Raw genomic sequence first — 22445 nt, 5'->3', positions numbered from 1 at the left:
TTAGCGGACAAGGGCTAAAGTGAAAATTTTCAAATTTATTCACTTCAAATAACTTTAAATACGAAGGTTTGCCAAATTTGATATGGCAAAAGTAGAACTGGCATATATGGCTAAAGTTCAATCATTTTCATCTTAACTAGCTCAGTTATATGACTGAACTTCAATCGTTTTTAAGTAAACTTCAGTTATATCAAGCTTAACTTCAGACACCACATATCTTAAGTTATTTTAAAATTAAACCTGCAACCGGTTTAACCGGAACCGGACCGGTAACCGGTTAAAAAACCGGAACCGTTTAACCGGTTCAAAGTGTCCAAAACATGTTTTGTTTTTGTTTTTTGTATTTATATATATATATATATATATATATATATATATATATATATATATATATATATATATATATATAAGTTATATATAGCTTATATATAAGTATATTCTTAGTATATTATATATGTATTAATGTATAGTTATACTTATAGTATACTATACATTATAAGTATATGCTTAGTATATTTTAGTTATTTTTCAAATATATAACTTTTTAGTTTTTAATTTAAGTATATTCTTAGTATATTTTAGGTATATTCCTAACTTAATAAAAGTAAAAATATGAACACAAGTAAATAGAAGAAAGCTCAATGAGCCATATATTTTATTCATTCTTGGATAACATTTATTTGCAAGTTGTAGTTTTTTTTAACTTGCAAATAATACATGAGTTGTACAAAAATAGTAGAATAATAAAATCACCAATTTTGAACCATTTCGTTAATTTCCCCCACATCATATTCAGTCATGGAAATATCTTCAAATTCTTCCATTTGGTCCGGTCCACTAGCTATCAAATCTTCAATTTCTTCCTCTTCGCCTTCCTCCGCTTCTAAGTTTTGGTTGCGTCGCTCCGATCTAATCCAATCGCGAATGCACACTAGTACTTGCAAGCTAAAGCCGGATAATGAATGTCTGTGGTCTCCAATTTGTTGTCTTCCTTGGCTAAATGCGCTCTCCGAAGCCACGGTTAATACTTGAACCGTAAGGATATCTCGAGTCATTCTTGAAAGTACCGGATAGCTTGCCTTGTACTTGTTTCACCATGCTAAGACGTCCAAGTCATCCAGTTCCTTGATATCCACATTTAGCTACATCAAATAAAAGTTATATTCATCAAAGTTTGCAGTAGAAGAAGAAGTTGGCTATGAATGTAAAGCTTTTAAACCCGACAAGCCCTTTTTGCTACTTTGAGAAGTAGTAGGGAGTGGAGCAACGGGTGTAGCGCGTTCTTCCAAACTAGAATAATGAGTAAAAAAATTTCTAAACTCATCATCAATAGCAAGTTCGGCTTCAGCTACAGATGGTGAACTCCCTCTTCAATTTTTAAAAATGTATAAATTTGACTAACCAAATTTTTAGTATAAGACACTTTTAAACAAGGATTTAAAAGAGAACCCAATATAAATAAAGTTGGGATGGAAAAAAAATGCTTCTTAAATTTGATTATCATTTCAAAAATAGCCACTTGACAACCGGGTTTATATTTATACTATTGTAAAACTCTAGCTATTTCCGCTAAGTAGGCTAAAATTTCGGTTACCGTGGGATAAAATTGTCTAGAAAAAGCAAGAGTTGCATTATAAAAAAATTCTAAGAGGTCAACACATTCTTTAACATCTTCCCAATGCATAAAAGTTAACTAATCCTCACTATTAATATTATATTTGTTGTGAACTTGTTGTATGGGAATCCTATACTCATATGCTTGTTGTAGCATAGTGTAAGTGTAGTTCCACCTTGTCTTAATTTCTACTTGAATTTTCTTAGGTATAAGGTTATTTTCCACACAAGCATTCTTAAAATCTCTAATTCTTCCCTTATTAGCATTACAAAAAAGAAATGCAACCGCATCTCTAACTTTTTTAACAAAATCTTCAAAATGCACAAGACCATCTTTAACAATTAAGTTTAAAATGTGACAATTACATCTTACATGAAAAATATTTCTTAGCGGAGGGTTTAGTTCTCTTTTTATAAGACCTATCGCCTTTGTATTATTAGAAGCATTATCTAAAGCAATACAAAGTGTTTTTCTATAAATGTTAAAAAATCTCATAATAGTAGACATTGAATCGGCTAAAAAATTTCCATCGTAACGACCTTTTCCTTCATCATATAAAAATGCTATAATTCCTTTTTGCATAACCCAGTTGTCATCAACCCAATGACATGTAAAGCAAAAAAATCTAACTTGTTAAGACTAAGACCCAAATCAGCGGTAAGACAAACATTACAATTTAAAGAATTAAATACATGGCGCAAATAAAATCTATATTTTTTAAACAAATCTATAACATCGGCTCTACAAGTACTTCTAGGAATACCCTCAAATAACGGATTATAACAACGTTGAATGTAAGTAACAAACCCCAAACCTGAGGGAAAGGAAAATGGTAAACAATCATAAGCTACCATTTTAGTTATTTCTACCCGCTCTTTTTTCTTGTCATACTTAAAATTTCTACCGGTTCGTGGTTCTATCGTCATTTGAATCCCCTCCACGTTTGAACCCGTTTGCTCTCCCCAAACATCCATATGTTTGGTTCTCATATGAGCATTTAGATTACCCGTTCCACCATTCTTACCAGTTCCTTGCTTAAAACTAAATACTTGTCCACATATGGTACATGTAGTTGATTGATTTTCCCTATTCTTAGTCATAAATTTCCAAACTTTAGCTGTTGGCTTACGAGTTCTAGGCGGTTTGTCTTGTGTATGTGATTGTGCAGGACATGTATCTCCTATGGGATTTTCGGGGGTTGTGTTTCATCATCATCATCTAAGTCTTCACTAAAAGTGTCGGTAAAATATTGTTGCATTGCCTCATGACCTAAAAGTGGATTATTTCCACCAACATCAATACCTAAATTAGGTGTTTCTTCCACAAATGTTTCCTCATTAAGCTTACCCCTAACAATACCACTACTACTACCGGCACCACGTCTTAATCTCTTTGACATTATTAAATAGAATTAATTTAAATCACAATCAAATAAATCACAAGAAAATAAATTACAACAAATTAAATTGCTAGAATTAAATTGCGTAAATTAAATTGCGAAAAATAAATTGCTAGAATTAAATTGCGAAAAATAAAGATAGAGTTGGAATGAAGGTACCAAATTGCTGGATTAATTTCCTACAAAGTGAAGGCGGCTAGAATTACAAATCCACCAAAGCTACTTCGGATTGTTGCAAAATCACCAACTCCACCAACAATATTATAATTGCAAAATTAATAATTGAAAGTTGAAACTATAATAAGACTTTGTGCCTAATTATTGCAAAGTGGCTATAATTGAGAGATTGAGAATTTTGAGATTTGAGAGAAAGATGAAAAAGAGTGAATTAGTGTGAATTAAAATGAAAATGAAGAAGAGTTTATATAGGGGTGGGGGATGGGTTAAAGTGTAAAAAAAAAGTTTGGGAGGTTGGGGGGCCAAAAAATCATTTTATGACCGTTTGGCAACGGTCATTTTTGCAAATGGACCGTTGCCAACAGTCCATTAACGGACAGGCCCAATGGCTATTTTTTTTTTAATTTCACCGGTTAAACCGGTTTAACCGGTTCGGTTCTGATTTTACCGGTTTAACCGGTTTCGGTTTCAAAAATATCGGAACTGGACCAGTAACCTTTTAAACAGTTAACCGGTTCTACCGATTCCGGTTCCGGTTTCGGTTTTACCGATCCGATTACCGGTTGACGGATTTATTTAAAATGAATAACCGTGCAAAATAATTTAAAAACTAAGTACAAAATAAATCGCAGTATTCAAATAAGATACACGTATTAAACTTTTAAAAATTAAAAGGTCACAATAAACTTTATAAAATGAGGAATATCCACGTGAGTAGATTGTAAATTGTAATGGTGGGTCCACTGAGCCTCTAGAACCTTGTAATGGTGGGTCCACTAGGCCTCACCTTTACAAGGTGAAATGGTTCCAAATTATTTTGAAATATCTAAAGTTAATAGTTTCATAGGTAAAATGTACCAATTTTTCTCGGAAGAGAGTAATAATTAAGGAAATAGTGTCAAATAATTTGAAACCGGTGAGTAATCAATAGCTTTATAAGAAATTGATAATTGATATGTTATTGTAATATTGATATGAGAACATTAGCCGACTATATATCGAGTATTTATGAAGTACAAAGGGATTACATTAACTCGTGACCGATTGGCGAATTATTGAGCCGAGATGGATTTAGTAACATATTCTATAAAAATGATATTAAAAATATAGTTTCAATACTTTACAGCATTTCTTCCTAGCTGGAAACCCAAATCCCAGAGAACAAAGTGGAAACAGGTACGAGGAAGAAAGCCGAGCTCGAAGAGAACAAGAACAAGGCGAACAACCACAACGTCGTCAATCGGGCAACCTTTTCAATGGATTCGAACAAGATCTCCTAGCCAATGTTTTCAACGTGGACTAGGAGTTAGTCAGGCACTTAGAACGCCGAGATGATCAAAGGGGAAGAATTGTTCGGGCCGAGAATTTCGATGTTCTAAGCCTGGAATTTGAAGAACAACAACAACAACAACAACAATCACACAGGCAAAGAAGAGAGCGTGAGCATAAGGGAAGAAGAGGATCACAGCCCAATGGGCTTGAAGAAACTATTTGCACTCTGAGGCTTAGAGAGAATTTGGGCCGTCCATCTCGTGCTGACGTGTATAATCCACGTGGAGGACGCATCAGCACTCTCAACAGCCACAAGCTTCCAATCCTCAATTTTCTTCAGCTCAGTGCTGAGAGAGGAGTCCTTTACCAGGCAAGTCAAATTTTCTTGCAGAAATTTAATACTTTGGCCCATTTAAAATTACTTATCATTCTTCTGAGAGTCAATTTTGTATGGTAATTCATTTTATACAAGTAAAACATAGAACTTACTTCTCTTAATTTGTTTTGAATTTTTTAGTTTATTAAGAGTTGGTTTGGCTAATTTTCAGATATCAGACTAAGATTAATTAGAATTTCTTAAATTAAAATTTTGATGTAGGGAGTACAAGGCTTCTAACATTTTTTCTTTGTTAGGCCCAACTCTAGTCAAAATTAGTGCTTTTTGTTGCCAAAAGCAACTGTATTACCAAATTTGTGGACATGTAGTAGTTCACTAAAATATTGTCACAAATTGAATTGGGGAAATATTACACATGGTATGTCCAATCTAGTATTTTTTGTTCTAGTAACTTTTTCTCAACCACGCTTATGCAAAATAGCTTGGCATCGTGTTAGTAGCATAGCAAAAGAACCTTTGTCATCATTTATATCTTTGCTCATGACAATTGTGAGCTATCGGGAGAATCAATGATTCTACCAAAAATGTACGTAGTACTTGTAAATCTTAGACTTTATGGACTTTAATTAGGCTCTTATTTTGACGCCATTACATTTGATTTTGCAGAACGCAGTAATGGCACCACTCTGGAACATGAACGCACACAGCATCCTCTACATCCTCCGAGGAACCGGTCGGATTCAGGTAGTCGGGGACGCTGGAAACTGCGTGTTCAACGATAAGGTCAGGGGAGGCCAGATGCTCGTCGTGCCACAAAACTTCGCAGTAGTAAAAAAAAGCAGGAAACCAAGGACTCGAGTACATCGCGTTCAAGACAAACGAACAGGCCATGACCTGCCCGTTAGCAGGGCGGTTATCGGCTATTCGGGCTATGCCAGAGAAAGTTCTGATGAACTTTTATCAGATATCTAGGCAAGAAGCTAAGAGTTTGAAGTATAATAGAAAAGAAACAACTGTTTTTGCTGGAAGGAGGTCATCAAGGGGATATACAACTAGGGCAATGGAGTATGCTTTGACTGTTGTTGAGGCTTTTTTAAAAGCCTAAGTTTGTGTTTTGAATAATAATAGTAGTCAAGAATGTAAAGTTTCTGAGAATAAATGAGTTGAGTGGTGGCTCTTTAATAAGCTAATGTTTGTTTCGAGTTAATACGAAGATTCATATTCTGTATTTTATGCATTGTTTAGCTCATTGGTATTGATAACCGTTGTATTTTGTCATTATTATGTACAGCTAGAATATTAGTCATTATTAATGTACAGCTAGAATATTTCCTAGAATATTATGTACAGCTAGAATATCTCCTAGAATAAGGTAAGTCTTTTGTATATATTGATGACCGAACATCATAATTAATCAAGGAATTGATTTCCTACATGGTATCAGACTAGGTTTTCCTTCTCCATCACAACCTAGCCGCCACCCTAACCCTAGCCGGTCGCACCTCCTCTCTTCCCTTCGTTCCTCTTCTTCCTCACTTATTCTCCCTCCCTCCGTCTTCAAAGCCACCATGACTGACACAGGCGCAAAGTTTCACTCTGCCCTCTCCATAGCCAATGTCAAATCTCTCGTTCCTTTCACATTGGACATTAAAAATGGTCCATATCATTCATGGGTGGCGTTATTTAAGGTGCAAGCCCGAGTGCATAACCTGATGCATCACATTATCCCTCCTACAGAGGCCGCGGCTAAGGCCAAAATTAATGCCTTACGGGCAGTTGATCCTGAACTTATGATCGTCTTGATGCGGCAGTCCTACAGTGGATATATGGTACGATCTCTCCTGAATTACTTCAAGCCATATTGGTGAAAGATGACACCGCGGCGAAAGCCTGGCAGAGGTTGGAGGCCATCTTTCAAGATAACAAGGGTTCCAGGGTGTTATATCCCGCATTTTTCGCATTCGGATAATTTAAGGTAATTGCGGGAGATTAAGAGCAAGATTATAATTTTGATCTTATTTGGTGTACAAGTTGTTTATAAAAATTTTGAAGTGGGAGTATTAGGAAAGGTCAAGGTCAAAAAGGGGAAACTCGCAATATGACTCGTGGAAATATGGAGAAAGACGAAGGGCAAATTTGGAAGTTGGAAAAATGCTTCATGAATTACATAAACTAGCCAAAATATAAGTGGGCTTGAAAGTAAAAATCTTGGAAAAATTATAAGGCCCAACCGGCCATATAGGGTCCAAGCCCATAAGGAATATAACTTGGTCAATTTAAATAATGACCAAGTCATTTTATTCATCATAATCCATAGAAATTTCAAGAAGCTTCAAGAGAAGCAAGAACAAAGAAAGAAGGAGCCAAACCCTTAGGGCCTTTCGACCAAGAGGAAAATCACCAAGAAAATTGGTAAAATTTCCCCAAAAATTATTCCCTACCAAGCTAAGGATCCCTAACAAGGTGGAGTTGTTGTTGGAGCAAGAAAGGCTCAAAATCATTCAAGTTGCCAACTTGTAGTCAAGTAAGAAGTTGAAGAAGAAAGGTGAATTTCCATCTTGTTTTATGTGTTGTACATGGTGTATATGTGTTGTAGTATGTTAAAATGAATGAAATTCATGAAGGAAATAAATATAGCATGTTGGCCGTGAGGTAGCATATATATATGTATGTGTAGGAATCATATTTCAATCATGTTGTCTAGTATTTGGTTGTGAATGATATGCAGAAAATGGAAGAGAATGAGTCAATTTTATGTAGTGTTTTGGTTGTGGTTATGTTGCGGATTCTATGTGGCTAATGAATGCATAATAATCTTGTGAAGTTGTAGTAGGTGGAGACTTGTTATAGAAGTCATGTAAATTGAATGTAAGGTTCCCGCATGCATGAAAAATAATGTGGTTAGTATGATGTGGTTGAGATATGAATTATTATGTTTATTGAAGTCGGAAGATTTTGAAGAAAGTGGTAAATTGAGATCATGTGTATTGAATGAAATGTGTGAATCGCTAGTATAGTTGTTGAATTATGTTGATAGTTTGGCCGGGTTTGAATTCCCGGGTTGTGTTTGATGAGAATTTCACCAAATTGAATGTCGAGGATGGTATATTTACAGAGGAAATGCTGCCGAAATTTCGGTAGCAAAGTGCTTCCTTAAGATTTTAACTCTAAGTCTTCTAATGAGAGTTTTGGTAAAAATGACCAATTCGCAGATTTCGACGAGATTGTGACGTGAATTTGGGATAGCAAAAGGAGCGGAAAGAGGTATGTAAGGCTTCACCCTTCTTTCTATGGCATGTCTTAGTTGTAATAAGTTGGGTACGAGCCACGGGGACAACTCGGTTCCCCGGAATCCGCACCTAAAGTTTTCCACTTTTTGTTCAATAGAATTGAACTAGAAAGTGTGCCAATTGTTGGAAAAACCTCCTACACCCTTAGAACTTGTATAAATGGGACCCGGTTACCCTAAGACCCTCACAACTAACGCTATGACACGTAACATACGTAAATCGTATACGCTACCTCATCCGGCCCGAGGTGGGCCCGTTACTCTCGGATTTTTCTATAGTCGTGGTTGACTTACGTGAAGTAAATCCAAAGGGGACTTTTGATCCCAATCTCGTTACCGAATGATAAGTACTATGACTACTCTAACGAGAATGTTTCTATGAGGATAATGATAATGACAATGTTAGACAAGAGAATGTACCTTTGATAAGTACGACCGGAACGACTCTATGACTAAGATGACTAAGCTAAGTATCTTATGAAAACATGAAAGTGATACACTAATTTTTGAATCGTATTTATATTTCCTAGCTATATCTTTATTTTCTCTGACTCCAAAGCCTATGACGGTCATCTATGATGCCCACAATTTCATTCTACGGTTACTGTAATACTATTCTCCGTTGATAGTCTCGCCTTAAAATACTTGTTCCTTCAAGGTGATACAAAGTTATAACTAGCGTTCCATAACGTAATCGGAGGCCACCGACCTTACGTCACTCCGATGGATACATGATTTTCCTTGGCTCTTGTGTGCTTATATGATATATGTATATAAAGCAGGTATATGTGTATGGATATGTATATATAAATAAGATAAGTAATTGTATATGAGACGTGCATATGTATAAAAGATAAGCAAATGTATATGTATATGTGTATGGGGAAAGGGGAAGGGCCACTGTTATATCACCACCTGATTCAGCTGGATTCCATCCTGGACGCGGGATGCCCGGACGCGGGATATGGGAGAGCCGTACGCGGCGTCTGTATATATATATAATGTATGCTACCTATATATGATGTAATGTGTTGGGACACCGTTGGGGAGGGGGCTTGGGAGAGCCGATGTATTCGGCGTCTGTAAATGTGAGCAAAAGGTACCGTTATTGAAATGTACTGTTTTCTGTACATGAGAATAAGTAATATATAAATGTTAATTCCTATGCTTATGGAAAGAAACGTTTCAAAGACGAAAGGACGAGCCTACATGACAGCCGGCCTGAAAAGGGGCCTTTCTATGCACAGGTTACTTTCTCACCTCGTTATATGCCCTGTGACTCCATGATATTATTAATCGTACTCTATGTTACTGCTTGTATTATTCTCTATGCCTTACATACTCGGTACACTATTCGTACTGACGTCCCTTCTTGTGGACGCTGCGTTTCATGCCGCGCAGGTCAGCGGACAGGTGGACTTGATCCTTAGGAGCTCTGCCAACAATACTCTACAGTGCTCCAGTCGTTCCGGAGCCTTACTTCAGTGGTACTATTTTGTGTATATATAATCTCGGGCACGATAGTACTCGGCCCTTTCTATGTATAAGTGTACTATGTCTAGAGGCTCGTAGGCAGATATGTACAGTCAGTCAAGTACAGTTAGATATACGGTGTTTTGGTATGTTAATGTTGTTGTATAAAGTGATAACGAAGTTTATTAGTCTATGTTCAGAATGACGCTGCTAATGTTAATGTTCAAAAAAAAAATATGGCTCTGTTTATACGGCTTGCTAAGAGGTAAAGGTAATATGATAGATAAGGAGTGCTCGGTACAAGTATCGGGTACTCGTCACGGCCCATAGTCGGGTCGTGACAGAAGTGGTATCAGAGCAGTTCGGTCCTAGGGGTTTGTCTACGAGCCGTGTCCAGTAGAGTCTTGTTTATGAGTGTAGCGCGCCACGCTTATAAACAGGAGGCTACAGGGCATTTAGGAAATGTGACCTTCTTTGCATTCTGAAATCGTGCGATAGAGCTAAGTTGCCAGGCTTCCATATTCCTTTTCCTAAACCTATGTTATGGTTTCAGTAATGCCGCCGAAGAGAAAGGCTACGACGGCCGAGAAAGCCAAGAGGGTGGCGGGCAGCAAAGTCGAACGGGAGCTGGAAGAAGGAGAATCTCATAATGAAGCCCCCCCTCAGACTTTTCCTGCTCCCCCTGCACCAGCAGAGCAGGAAAGAGTTCCAGCTCCAGCCCCCGTACCTCCAGTTCCACCGCCAGCAGCTCCGGGCCAGTAGATGGCAGAGGCCATCCAGTTATTGACCCAGTTAGTTGCCGCACAGGCTCAGCGGCAAGGTGTAGACTTGGGAAACAGGGCGGTAAGTGCAAGAGCCCGTGACTTTATCACCCTGGAGCCGCAAGAGTTCTATGGATCAAAACCAGAGGAAGACCCGCAGAGCTTTATAGATGAGATGCTGAGGACTCTGAGGATTATACATGCTTCAGATACGGAGTCCGTAGAGTTGGCTTCATACAGGCTGCGGGATGTGGCAGTTCTGTGGTACGGTAGCTGGATATCATCGAGGGGAGCAAATGCACCACCTCCGGTTTGGCAGAAATTCACTGAGGCTTTCCTACGACATTTCCTACCGCCAGAGGTTCGACGGACTCGAGCCGATATGTTCTTAAACCTGAGACAGGGGAATATGAGTGTCCGAGAATACAGCCTTCGTTTCAACTCGCTAGCTAGGTATGCCCCTGCCCTGATAGCTGATAGGGGAGACCATGTGCACCGGTTTGTAAGTGGGCTAGGGCCATATTTGGTTAAGGAGTGCTTGACGGCTTCACTCCAGGACGGGATGACTATTACCCGCATCCAGACCCACGCCCAAAATCTGGAAGAACAATACCAGTCACGGAGAGAGGAGCGTTATCCAGATAGGGGTCCCAGAAAAAAGGGCAGATCATCTGGGGCTAGAAGCGAGTATAGAGGGGGGCATGCACAAGAGCAGTCTAGGCATTCAGGCCAATCAGTGGCCAGTGCACCACCTCGATTTGCGGACAGGAGATTTGACCGCTCTGCCTATTCGGGACCAGATCAGGGTACTAGAGCTTCAAGATCCCAGTACAGAGCTGATTTTAGCAGGACGGGGCTGCCCCCACCATGATGTGCTCGGTGTGGCAAGCCACACTCTGGGCAGTGTTACCTGGAAACAGGTGGTTGTTTTGCTTGCGGTCGAACTGACCATTTGGTGCGTGACTGCCCACTAAAGGATGAAGGAGGCCGAACTCAGCCAGCCGGATCAGCAATCGGTTCATCGTCGACCGTGCGCCCTCGTGGACAGACTTCCCAGGCTCCAACGGGCCGCGGCCGAGGTAGAGGAGGGGCATATAGTTCAGCCGGTCCTCCGCACCGCTTATATGCACTGACGGGACGACAGGACCCTGAACCTTCCGCCGACGCGGCCACAGGTACACTTCTGGCATCTTTTCTATAATATATGGATGTTAAATTGAACTGGATTTTACTTTATCTTGCACCGTCCAGTGTGTTGCGGAACATATAAGAAATTCGGGAAAATTTAGGATAAGGGTAGCCGTGCACATAAAAAAAAAGGGTGAATAGTAGTGACCGCGAAGGCTAAAATAGTCATTAAAAGAGAAATATGTGCTATGAGCGCGTTCGAACATTGCCGAGACCCCAACTTGCCCCACATTATGTGATGTAGGTAGTACGGGGAAGCGAAGGTAAAAATACTAACATCGAGACACTGAAATGCATTTAGGATTCAAGGTTAAGCGTGCTCAGGTGGGAGTAATTCCATGATGGGTGACCCCCTGGGAAATATGCTGAAAATTTCGTAAATGCGGAAACAAGAGACGAGCGTAAAAGTAGGCGGACCAGAGTAAATTGGGGTGCGAAAAGTGGTTAAAAACCCCACACGAGTCACATAGGCCGAGACGGACTAAACTAACAGAAAAAGGGAAGCCATGACAAAAAAAAGCTTTGGGAATGAAGGAAAAGGATACAAATGTCACAGGGTGAGACCGATATTGAGCCCACACTAATTAAGGCAATAAATCCCCGGTGTGGCGATGTATGGAAGCATGTCTAGTGACGGGATAGACGCGACGGATGCCCCGAAGAAGGGATTACATCCATAAAGATCGCAAAAGGCAACCTAAGCTCCTAAGATGGGTATGCTAAGTGACATGAGGTATCTACAGAGGAGACCTCCCCGAAGTGTTACAATACACTATGAGACAAGTTTAACATTCGAGGACGAATGTTCTAAAGGGGGGGAGGATGTTATATCCCGCATTTTTCGCATTCGGATAATTTAAGGTAATTGCGGGAGATTAAGAGCAAGATTATAATTTTGATCTTATTTGGTGTACAAGTTGTTTATAAAAATTTTGAAGTGGGAGTATTAGGAAAGGTCAAGGTCAAAAAGGGGAAACTCGCAATATGACTCGTGGAAATATGGAGAAAGACGAAGGGCAAATTTGGAAGTTGGAAAAATGCTTCATGAATTACATAAACTAGCCAAAATATAAGTGGGCTTGAAAGTAAAAATCTTGGAAAAATTATAAGGCCCAACCGGCCATATAGGGTCCAAGCCCATAAGGAATATAACTTGGTCAATTTAAATAATGACCAAGTCATTTTATTCATCATAATCCATAGAAATTTCAAGAAGCTTCAAGAGAAGCAAGAACAAAGAAAGAAGGAGCCAAACCCTTAGGGCCTTTCGACCAAGAGGAAAATCACCAAGAAAATTGGTAAAATTTCCCCAAAAATTATTCCCTACCAAGCTAAGGATCCCTAACAAGGTGGAGTTGTTGTTGGAGCAAGAAAGGCTCAAAATCATTCAAGTTGCCAACTTGTAGTCAAGTAAGAAGTTGAAGAAGAAAGGTGAATTTCCATCTTGTTTTATGTGTTGTACATGGTGTATATGTGTTGTAGTATGTTAAAATGAATGAAATTCATGAAGGAAATAAATATAGCATGTTGGCCGTGAGGTAGCATATATATATGTATGTGTAGGAATCATATTTCAATCATGTTGTCTAGTATTTGGTTGTGAATGATATGCAGAAAATGGAAGAGAATGAGTCAATTTTATGTAGTGTTTTGGTTGTGGTTATGTTGCGGATTCTATGTGGCTAATGAATGCATAATAATCTTGTGAAGTTGTAGTAGGTGGAGACTTGTTATAGAAGTCATGTAAATTGAATGTAAGGTTCCCGCATGCATGAAAAATAATGTGGTTAGTATGATGTGGTTGAGATATGAATTATTATGTTTATTGAAGTCGGAAGATTTTGAAGAAAGTGGTAAATTGAGATCATGTGTATTGAATGAAATGTGTGAATCGCTAGTATAGTTGTTGAATTATGTTGATAGTTTGGCCGGGTTTGAATTCCCGGGTTGTGTTTGATGAGAATTTCACCAAATTGAATGTCGAGGATGGTATATTTACAGAGGAAATGCTGCCGAAATTTCGGTAGCAAAGTGCTTCCTTAAGATTTTAACTCTAAGTCTTCTAATGAGAGTTTTGGTAAAAATGACCAATTCGCAGATTTCGACGAGATTGTGACGTGAATTTGGGATAGCAAAAGGAGCGGAAAGAGGTATGTAAGGCTTCACCCTTCTTTCTATGGCATGTCTTAGTTGTAATAAGTTGGGTACGAGCCACGGGGACAACTCGGTTCCCCGGAATCCGCACCTAAAGTTTTCCACTTTTTGTTCAATAGAATTGAACTAGAAAGTGTGCCAATTGTTGGAAAAACCTCCTACACCCTTAGAACTTGTATAAATGGGACCCGGTTACCCTAAGACCCTCACAACTAACGCTATGACACGTAACATACGTAAATCGTATACGCTACCTCATCCGGCCCGAGGTGGGCCCGTTACTCTCGGATTTTTCTATAGTCGTGGTTGACTTACGTGAAGTAAATCCAAAGGGGACTTTTGATCCCAATCTCGTTACCGAATGATAAGTACTATGACTACTCTAACGAGAATGTTTCTATGAGGATAATGATAATGACAATGTTAGACAAGAGAGTGTACCTTTGATAAGTACGACCGGAACGACTCTATGACTAAGATGACTAAGCTAAGTATCTTATGAAAACATGAAAGTGATACACTAATTTTTGAATCGTATTTATATTTCCTAGCTATATCTTTATTTTCTCTGACTCCAAAGCCTATGACGGTCATCTATGATGCCCACAATTTCATTCTACGGTTACTGTAATACTATTCTCCGTTGATAGTCTCGCCTTAAAATACTTGTTCCTTCAAGGTGAGACAAAGTTATAACTAGCGTTCCATAACGTAATCGGAGGCCACCGACCTTACGTCACTCCGATGGATACATGATTTTCCTTGGCTCTTGTGTGCTTATATGATATATGTATATAAAGCAGGTATATGTGTATGGATATGTATATATAAATAAGATAAGTAATTGTATATGAGACGTGCATATGTATAAAAGATAAGCAAATGTATATGTATATGTGTATGGGGAAAGGGGAAGGGCCACTGTTATATCACCACCTGATTCAGCTGGATTCCATCCTGGACGCGGGATGCCCGGACGCGGGATATGGGAGAGCCGTACGCGGCGTCTGTATATATATATAATGTATGCTACCTATATATGATGTAATGTGTTGGGACACCGTTGGGGAGGGGGCTTGGGAGAGCCGATGTATTCGGCGTCTGTAAATGTGAGCAAAAGGTACCGTTATTGAAATGTACTGTTTTCTGTACATGAGAATAAGTAATATATAAATGTTAATTCCTATGCTTATGGAAAGAAACGTTTCAAAGACGAAAGGACGAGCCTACATGACAGCCGGCCTGAAAAGGGGCCTTTCTATGCACAGGTTACTTTCTCACCTCGTTATATGCCCTGTGACTCCATGATATTATTAATCGTACTCTATGTTACTGCTTGTATTATTCTCTATGCCTTACATACTCGGTACACTATTCGTACTGACGTCCCTTCTTGTGGACGCTGCGTTTCATGCCGCGCAGGTCAGCGGACAGGTGGACTTGATCCTTAGGAGCTCTGCCAACAGTACTCTACAGTGCTCCAGTCGTTCCGGAGCCTTACTTCAGTGGTACTATTTTGTGTATATATAATCTCGAGCACGATAGTACTCGGCCCTTTCTATGTATAAGTGTACTATGTCTAGAGGCTCGTAGGCAGATATGTACAGTCAGTCAAGTACAGTTAGATATACGGTGTTTTGGTATGTTAATGTTGTTGTATAAAGTGATAACGAAGTTTATTAGTCTATGTTCAGAATGACGCTGCTAATGTTAATGTTCAAAAAAAAATATGGCTCTGTTTATACGGCTTGCTAAGAGGTAAAGGTAATATGATAGATAAGGAGTGCTCGGTACAAGTATCGGGTACTCGTCACGGCCCATAGTCGGGTCGTGACACAGGGCAACCCATCTCGACGAAGAACTTGTTGCTGTCTCGCTCGAAAAAATTTCAAGTGCGGATGCGTATTGCAACCACGTGAAAACCTTGGCGAACAGGCCGGCTGATGTGGATGCTCCGGTGGCAAATAGTCGCCTTGTCTTGCGGCTCATTGGTGGTCTTCCAGAGGCCTACTTTGGCACGGTGAATTTTATCCAAAATCAAAACCCATTACCACCTTTTGAAAGCGTTCGAACCCGAATAAAACTGGCGAAACGTACTCCCAAAAACCGTCTCTCCAAAGAAGCCGGCGGTAATGCTGCTTTTATTGCCTCTACTGGCGGTGCCCAACTAGGTAACATGGAACATGTTAACTCCAATTCTCAGAATAATTTTTCTTCAAGTTCCAATCATGGCAGAAATAATAACAACAAGAACAAGAAGAAATATAATAATGGAAGGAATAATGGGCAAAACCGCAATAATGGTCGCGGTGGGGGTGGCCAGAACGGTGGCCGCGGCACCAACAAGTGGCCGACTGGCGGTACCAGCCAGTGGCAGCTGCCCCACGCTCTCCTCCCTTACCCCCCATATAGGCAATGGCCGTCGCAGTGGACTGCTCCACCGTGCCCCTACCCGACTGCTCCACGTCAAAAGCCCCGACCGGCGATGCAGTCCGGTATTCTCGGGCCCAGACCTCAACAGGCCTACGCGACCTCTGTAGCCCAGCCCCATATTTGCTACACTCCAACGGATATTAAGGTGGCAATGCATACATTTCTATATCGCTCCACCGGATGGAAATTGGTATATGGATACTGGTGCAACATCACATATGACCTCAGACCAAGGTACACTCTCATCTTATTTTAATTTGAGTAATAGTAATCATCGCATTGTTATCGGTAATGGGCATGTAATTCCAATTCATGGTTTCGGGAACACTACTCTCTCACCTCTGCACCTCCTCTCACCTTAAATAATGTATTGCATGCACCCAAGCTCATTAAAAATCTTATCTCTGTCTGAAAATTTGCCACTGATAACTGGGTTTCTGTTGAATTTGACCCGTTTGGTTTTTATGTGAAGGATTTCCAGACGAGGAACAAACTAATGAGATGTAACAGTAGCGGAGACCTCTATCCACTCTCCATCGTCATCCAGGCCTCACCTTCAAAATCACCTTCCGTCTTCACTGCTTTGTCTCCTGATTTATGGCATCGTCGCTTAGGACATCCGGGAGCCAATACTTTACGCTCTATTCATAACAAGCATTTCATTGAATGTAATAGGAACAAACAGTTTTTATGTTAATCTTGTACTTTGGGGAAACAAGTTAAATTACCCTTTTATGAATCGATGTCATTCACTGCTTTTCCATTTGATATAGTTCATAGTGATCTTTGGACATCGCCCGTAGCTAGCTCTAATGGGCATCGTTACTATGTACTATTTCTTGATGATTTTAGTAAATTTTTGTGGACTTTTCCTATCTCTAAGAAGTCTCAAGTTTACTCTCTTTTCACCTCATTCTATGCTCTTGTCAAAACTCAATTTGAAAGGCCCATTAAAAATTTACAATGTGACAATGGGAAAGAATTTGATAACGGGCCACTTCAATTATTTACTCAAAAACATGTGATGCAATTTCACCTCTCTTGCCCTCACACATCTCCTCAAAATGGAAAAGTCGAACGTCACATCCGATCCATAAATAATGTAATTCGGACCCTGCTCACCCATGCCTTGATTCCCCCCTCTTTTTGGCATCATGCCCTTTCTATGGCCACATATCTTTTGAACATTCTCCCCACTATAATTCTCGGATCCTCTTCCCCTACTTAACTCCTCTACCAAAAAGATCCTAACTATTCTCATCTTCGGGTTTTTGGATGTCTATGTTTTCCTTTGTTTTCATCCACCACCATTCATAAGTTGCAAGCACGGTCCACTCCTTGTGTCTTTCTTGGGTACTCTTCCGATCATAGGGGATATAAGTGTTATGACATGTCAACCCGGAAAATTTTCTTTGCCCGTCATGTGGTATTTGATGAACACACATTCCCATTCTCAAAACTTCATACTCCTCCATCTCACACGTATGAATTTTTGGACCATAATATTAATCCATACATCACTCATCTTATGCAACGAAACTCTGGCAATACATCTCCCAACACTCTAAATCCCCTCCCACCTCAACCCGCGGCCACTCCTAGTCCCCAGCCGCTGCCCACCCCGCCGCAGGACAGCCCTCCCGCTGCTCCTACATCGCTGTTTTCCAGCCCAACTCCACTGCCTACGGCCCACTTCCCACAGCAGTCACACCCCATGACTACTCGGTCCCGTAATGGCATTTTCAAACCCAATTTGAAATATTCCTCCAACTTTAACAACGAGACCACTAACTGCATCTCTCCCTTACCTAAAAATCCCGTAAGTGCTCTCCGTGACTTAAATTGGAAGAATGCCATGATGGATGAATTTAATGCTCTAATTGAAAATAAGACATGGGAGTTAGTTCCTCGGCCTGCTAATGTTAATGTGATTCGGTCAATGTGGATTTTCCGTCATAAAAAGAAATCTAATGGTTCTTTTGAGAGGCATAAAGCCCGTCTTGTAGGTGATGGCAGGTCTCAACAGAAGGGTGTTGACTGTGAGGAGACATTCAGTCCGGTGGTCAAGCCGGCATCCATTCGCACTGTGCTAAGTATTGCATTATCTTATTCTTGGCCCATACACCAGCTCGATGTCAAGAATGATTTTCTTCATGGCAATCTCTCTGACACTGTGTATATGCATCAACCATTGGGGTTTCGGGACCCCAATTTTCATGATCATGTCTGCCTATTGAAGAAGTCTCTCTATGGCCTGAAACAAGCTCCTCGGGCTTGGCACCAGCGGTTTGCCGATTTTGTCGCCAGCATTAGCTTCTCACACAGCAGGTCTGATCACTCATTATTCATTTATCGCAGGGGTTCTGATATTGCATATATACTGCTTTATGTCGACGACATCATTCTTACGGCCTCTTCAGACGATCTCCGTAAGTCTATTATGGCACTCTTGAGTGCCGAGTTTGTCATGAAAGACCTTGGTCCACTGAACTATTTCTTGGGTATTGCTGTTACTCGTAATGCAGATGGCTTATTTTTATCACAACAGCAATATGTCGAAGAAATCCTGGAACGGGCAGGCATGTCACACTGTAGCCCGTCTCCTACACCTGTTGACATGAAGCCGAAGCTAAGTGCCTCGAAAGATGCACCATTTGATAATCCGACTAAGTATCGTCAGCTTGCTGGGGCTTTGTAGTACCTTACATTCACTAGACCAGATATCTCTTATGCCGTCCAACAGGTGTGTCTCCACATGCATGACCCTCATAATGAACATATGGCTGCTCTTAAGCGTAATCTGCGCTACATTCAGGGGTCTATCAATTTTGGTTTGCATCTCTATAAGTCTACTGTCAACAGCTTAGTCTCCGATACAGATGCAGATTGGGGTGGTTGCCCAGATACCAGACGCTCCACCTCTTGCTATTGTGTCTTTCTCGGTGACAACTTGATTTCTTGGTCCTCAAAACGTCAGCCTACACTCTCTCGTTCTAGTGCCGAGGCCGAATACAGGGGAGTTGCTAATATTGTCTCTGAATCCTGCTGGATCAGGAATTTACTCCTTGAGCTACATTGCCCAATCCAAAAGGCGACACTTGTTTATTGTGACAATGTGAGTGTGATATACTTATCAGGTAACCCGATACAACATCAGCACACTAAACACATTGAAATGGACATACACTTTGTTCACGAAAAAGTTGCCTGTGGCGAGGTTCGTGTCCTTCATGTTCCGTCCCGATATCAGATTGCAGACATTTTTACAAAAGGGCTTCCGCGCGTACTGTTTGATGACTTTCGGGACAGTCTAAGCGTTCGTCCACCTCCCGCTTCGACTGCGGGGGTGTGATAACCGTTGTATTTTGTCATTATTATGTACAGCTAGATTATTAGTCATTATTATGTACAGCTAGAATATTTCCTAGAATATTATGTATAGCTAGAATATCTCCTAGAATAAGGTAAGTCTTTTGTATATATTGATGACAGAATATCATAATTAATTAAGGAATTGATTTCCTACAGGTATCTTCCCTATATTTTCCTAATTAATATTTTCATGTGCGTTTAATTAGTACTAATTTATAAGAACCAAAGGAATTTGGGAACCATTCGAATTGTTGGTCAAGTTAGGTAATGCAAATTCCTCATAGCGAAGTAAGGTATGTCGTTAGTGTTTGATCTTTATATACATAAAGGTACGCTTATATTTTATAATGGATGAATAATGATATGAAGAGCTTCATATCCCTTAACATATCTAAAACATCAAGCGATATGAAAAGTACGTAATTACTACTACGTAGTGGTAGTATTGATTATAAGAAAATAAGACAAATAATATGCATGGCACAAGTTAAATTGTACCAAGTTAAACAATATTAGTCCTAACTTATTCCTAGGGAAGTAAATAATTTTTTCGGTAACTAGTAGTACATACTAAGTAGTCGGTTGGTCATAAGAATTATTCACTTTATTCCGGAATTTTTTTTCACTTTTCAGCGTTTGGCCATAAGAATTCCGAATACAACTTACCAAAAACTTGTTTTTAAAAAAAAATCACTTTTTTACAACTACATTTCACCAAAAACTACAATTTCAAAAACTATGGCCAAACACAACTCCAACTCCAAAATTTCAAAAAAAGTGATTTTTTTTTTATATCTATGGATAAACATGGCCTAAGATTTAGCGAACAAAGGCTAAAGTGAAAATTTTCAAGTTTACTCACTTCAAATAACTTTAAATATGAAGGCTTGCCAAATTTGATATGGCAAAAGTAGAACTGGCATATATGGCTAAATTTCAATCATTTTCATCTTAAGTAGTTCAGTTATATGATTGAACTTCAATCATTTTTAAGTAAACTTCAGTCATATCAAGTTTAACTTCAGACACCATATATCTTAAGTTATTTTAAAATGAATAACCGTGCAAAATAATTTAAAAACTAAAGTACAAAATAAATCGCAGTATTCAAATAAGATATACGTATTAAACTTTTACAATTTAAAAGGTCACAATAAACTTTATAAAATGAGGAATATCCACATGAGCAGATTGTAAATTGTAATGGTGGGTCCACTGAGCCTAGAAGCTTGTAAAGGTGGGTCCACTAGGCCTCGACCTCTTACGAATTGAGCTGTAAAGTGAGCTATGGGCCTTAGACCAGACTTGCACATTGTACGATTCTCATCTTTACAAGTAGGAATTGGCCTTTGACACATTTTGTAACCATATTTTAGTAGGCATTTCGTCATGAAAATTAAATATTTTTCATTTTATTTGAAATTTTAAATTAGAATTCAAGGTGAAGTTGTGTTTGGTTATAATTTTTGTAAAGAATATTTGATTGTTTGAATGCATTGAAAGTAAAAATAACATTTTTGATATGTTTTAAAGCATTTGGAATTTTCATGACCAAACATTGATTTCCAAATAAAGTGAAATAATTTTTGGAAAAAAGTGAAATTCTCATGGATAAACGATTTTTCACTTTATTCGAAAATTAGCGTTTGGCCATGAAAATCCCAAAACAACTTGAAATTGTATTTGAATTTGAAAAATACCTAAAACCTTTTTTTCACTTTCAGTACCTTCATACAACTAAATATTCTTTGCAAAAACTACAACCAGACACAACTCTATCTTCAACTCCAACTTCAAAATTTCAAATGAAGTGAAAAATATTTGATTTTCATGGCCAAACACCTACTAAGATGTGGACACATAACAAAATGTCAATATCTCAAATTATTGCAACATTCCAACCTGAAATTAACTGTTTTGCATGATCCATGTATTATGAGAGAGAGTATTTGGATGAGTATATCATGTTTAGAGTGATGTTTGGAAGCTGCTTAATGGTCCAGGGAGTTGGAAAACATAATGTTCGATAAGAATTTAAAAATTCATAATAGGACTTTTTAATGTACTAAGGGACTTGGGAGGGCAAAATTCCTTCCTATCGTGTGCATGGAAGTATAAGAGATGCGTTTAATATCTAAAAATCCTAAGTTTGTGGTAACAAAGAACTTTTTCCAGAGAATTCGATTGAATGAACGAAAATTAACCCGGTTTGGCCATATCTTGTTTCAACTTTTGAATAATAATTCTATATTATTTCGAAAAAGTATTTGTTTATCAAATTAGTTTCTTATTTCAATTTGAAACTTAAAATATAAAATTTGAAGTCTGAAAAAGAGATTTTAATTTATTTATTTTCAAATTTTCACTCACACAACTGCACTTTTTTTTTAAACATCAACAAATTAATTCATATCAAAATACCTACTTGGTATCATCAACTTTCAATTTGCACCTTTCCTTAATGAAAGAGGTATTTGTGGGGCAAAAAGAGCACTACTACCTGAATTTCCATTAATTTCTAATTGATACCCCACATTAGCATGCCACCCAAGAAATCCACTATAATCTCCTAGTCAGACTTAAAGCCTGTTTGGATGGACTTATGCCTATAAGCTGCAAATAGCTTATAAGCTAAAAAAAATAAGTTAGAGTAGTCTAACTTTTTTTTTTGAATTATAAGCTGTTTTCAGCTTATAAGCTGCTTTAGATAAGCTAAATCAAATGGGCCTAATTATTTTTTTTTTGAGCTTATTTTAAGCACAAAATGACTTTAAGCTGACCAATCAAACACTCAAAAAAGTTAAAAACAGCTTATAAGCAACTTATAAGTCAATCCAAACGGACTCTTACACTTTTTTTTCTTAATATCTTTTAAATTTTCTCAATAAAGTAAGCACAAACTTAAGACTCAAGATTTCTGTCGCCATAGACTTCCAAAGACTTAACCGAAAGTTAGATATACCTAAACATAAAAA

At 38.8% G+C, this 22445-nt stretch overlaps 1 pseudogene; it reads left to right on the top strand.

Annotated features, from left to right (window-relative positions):
* Positions 1-3886: 3886 nt before the first annotated feature.
* On the top strand, positions 3887-6028 carry LOC132611611 (13S globulin basic chain-like; annotated as a pseudogene).
* Positions 6029-22445: the final 16417 nt, after the last annotated feature.

The sequence above is a fragment of the Lycium barbarum genome, chromosome 9, assembly GCF_019175385.1.
Source record: "Lycium barbarum isolate Lr01 chromosome 9, ASM1917538v2, whole genome shotgun sequence".
NCBI classification, from domain to species: domain Eukaryota; kingdom Viridiplantae; phylum Streptophyta; class Magnoliopsida; order Solanales; family Solanaceae; genus Lycium; species Lycium barbarum.
Note: the sequence above shows the minus strand (reverse complement) of the source record. Positions and strands in the feature narration are given on the sequence as shown.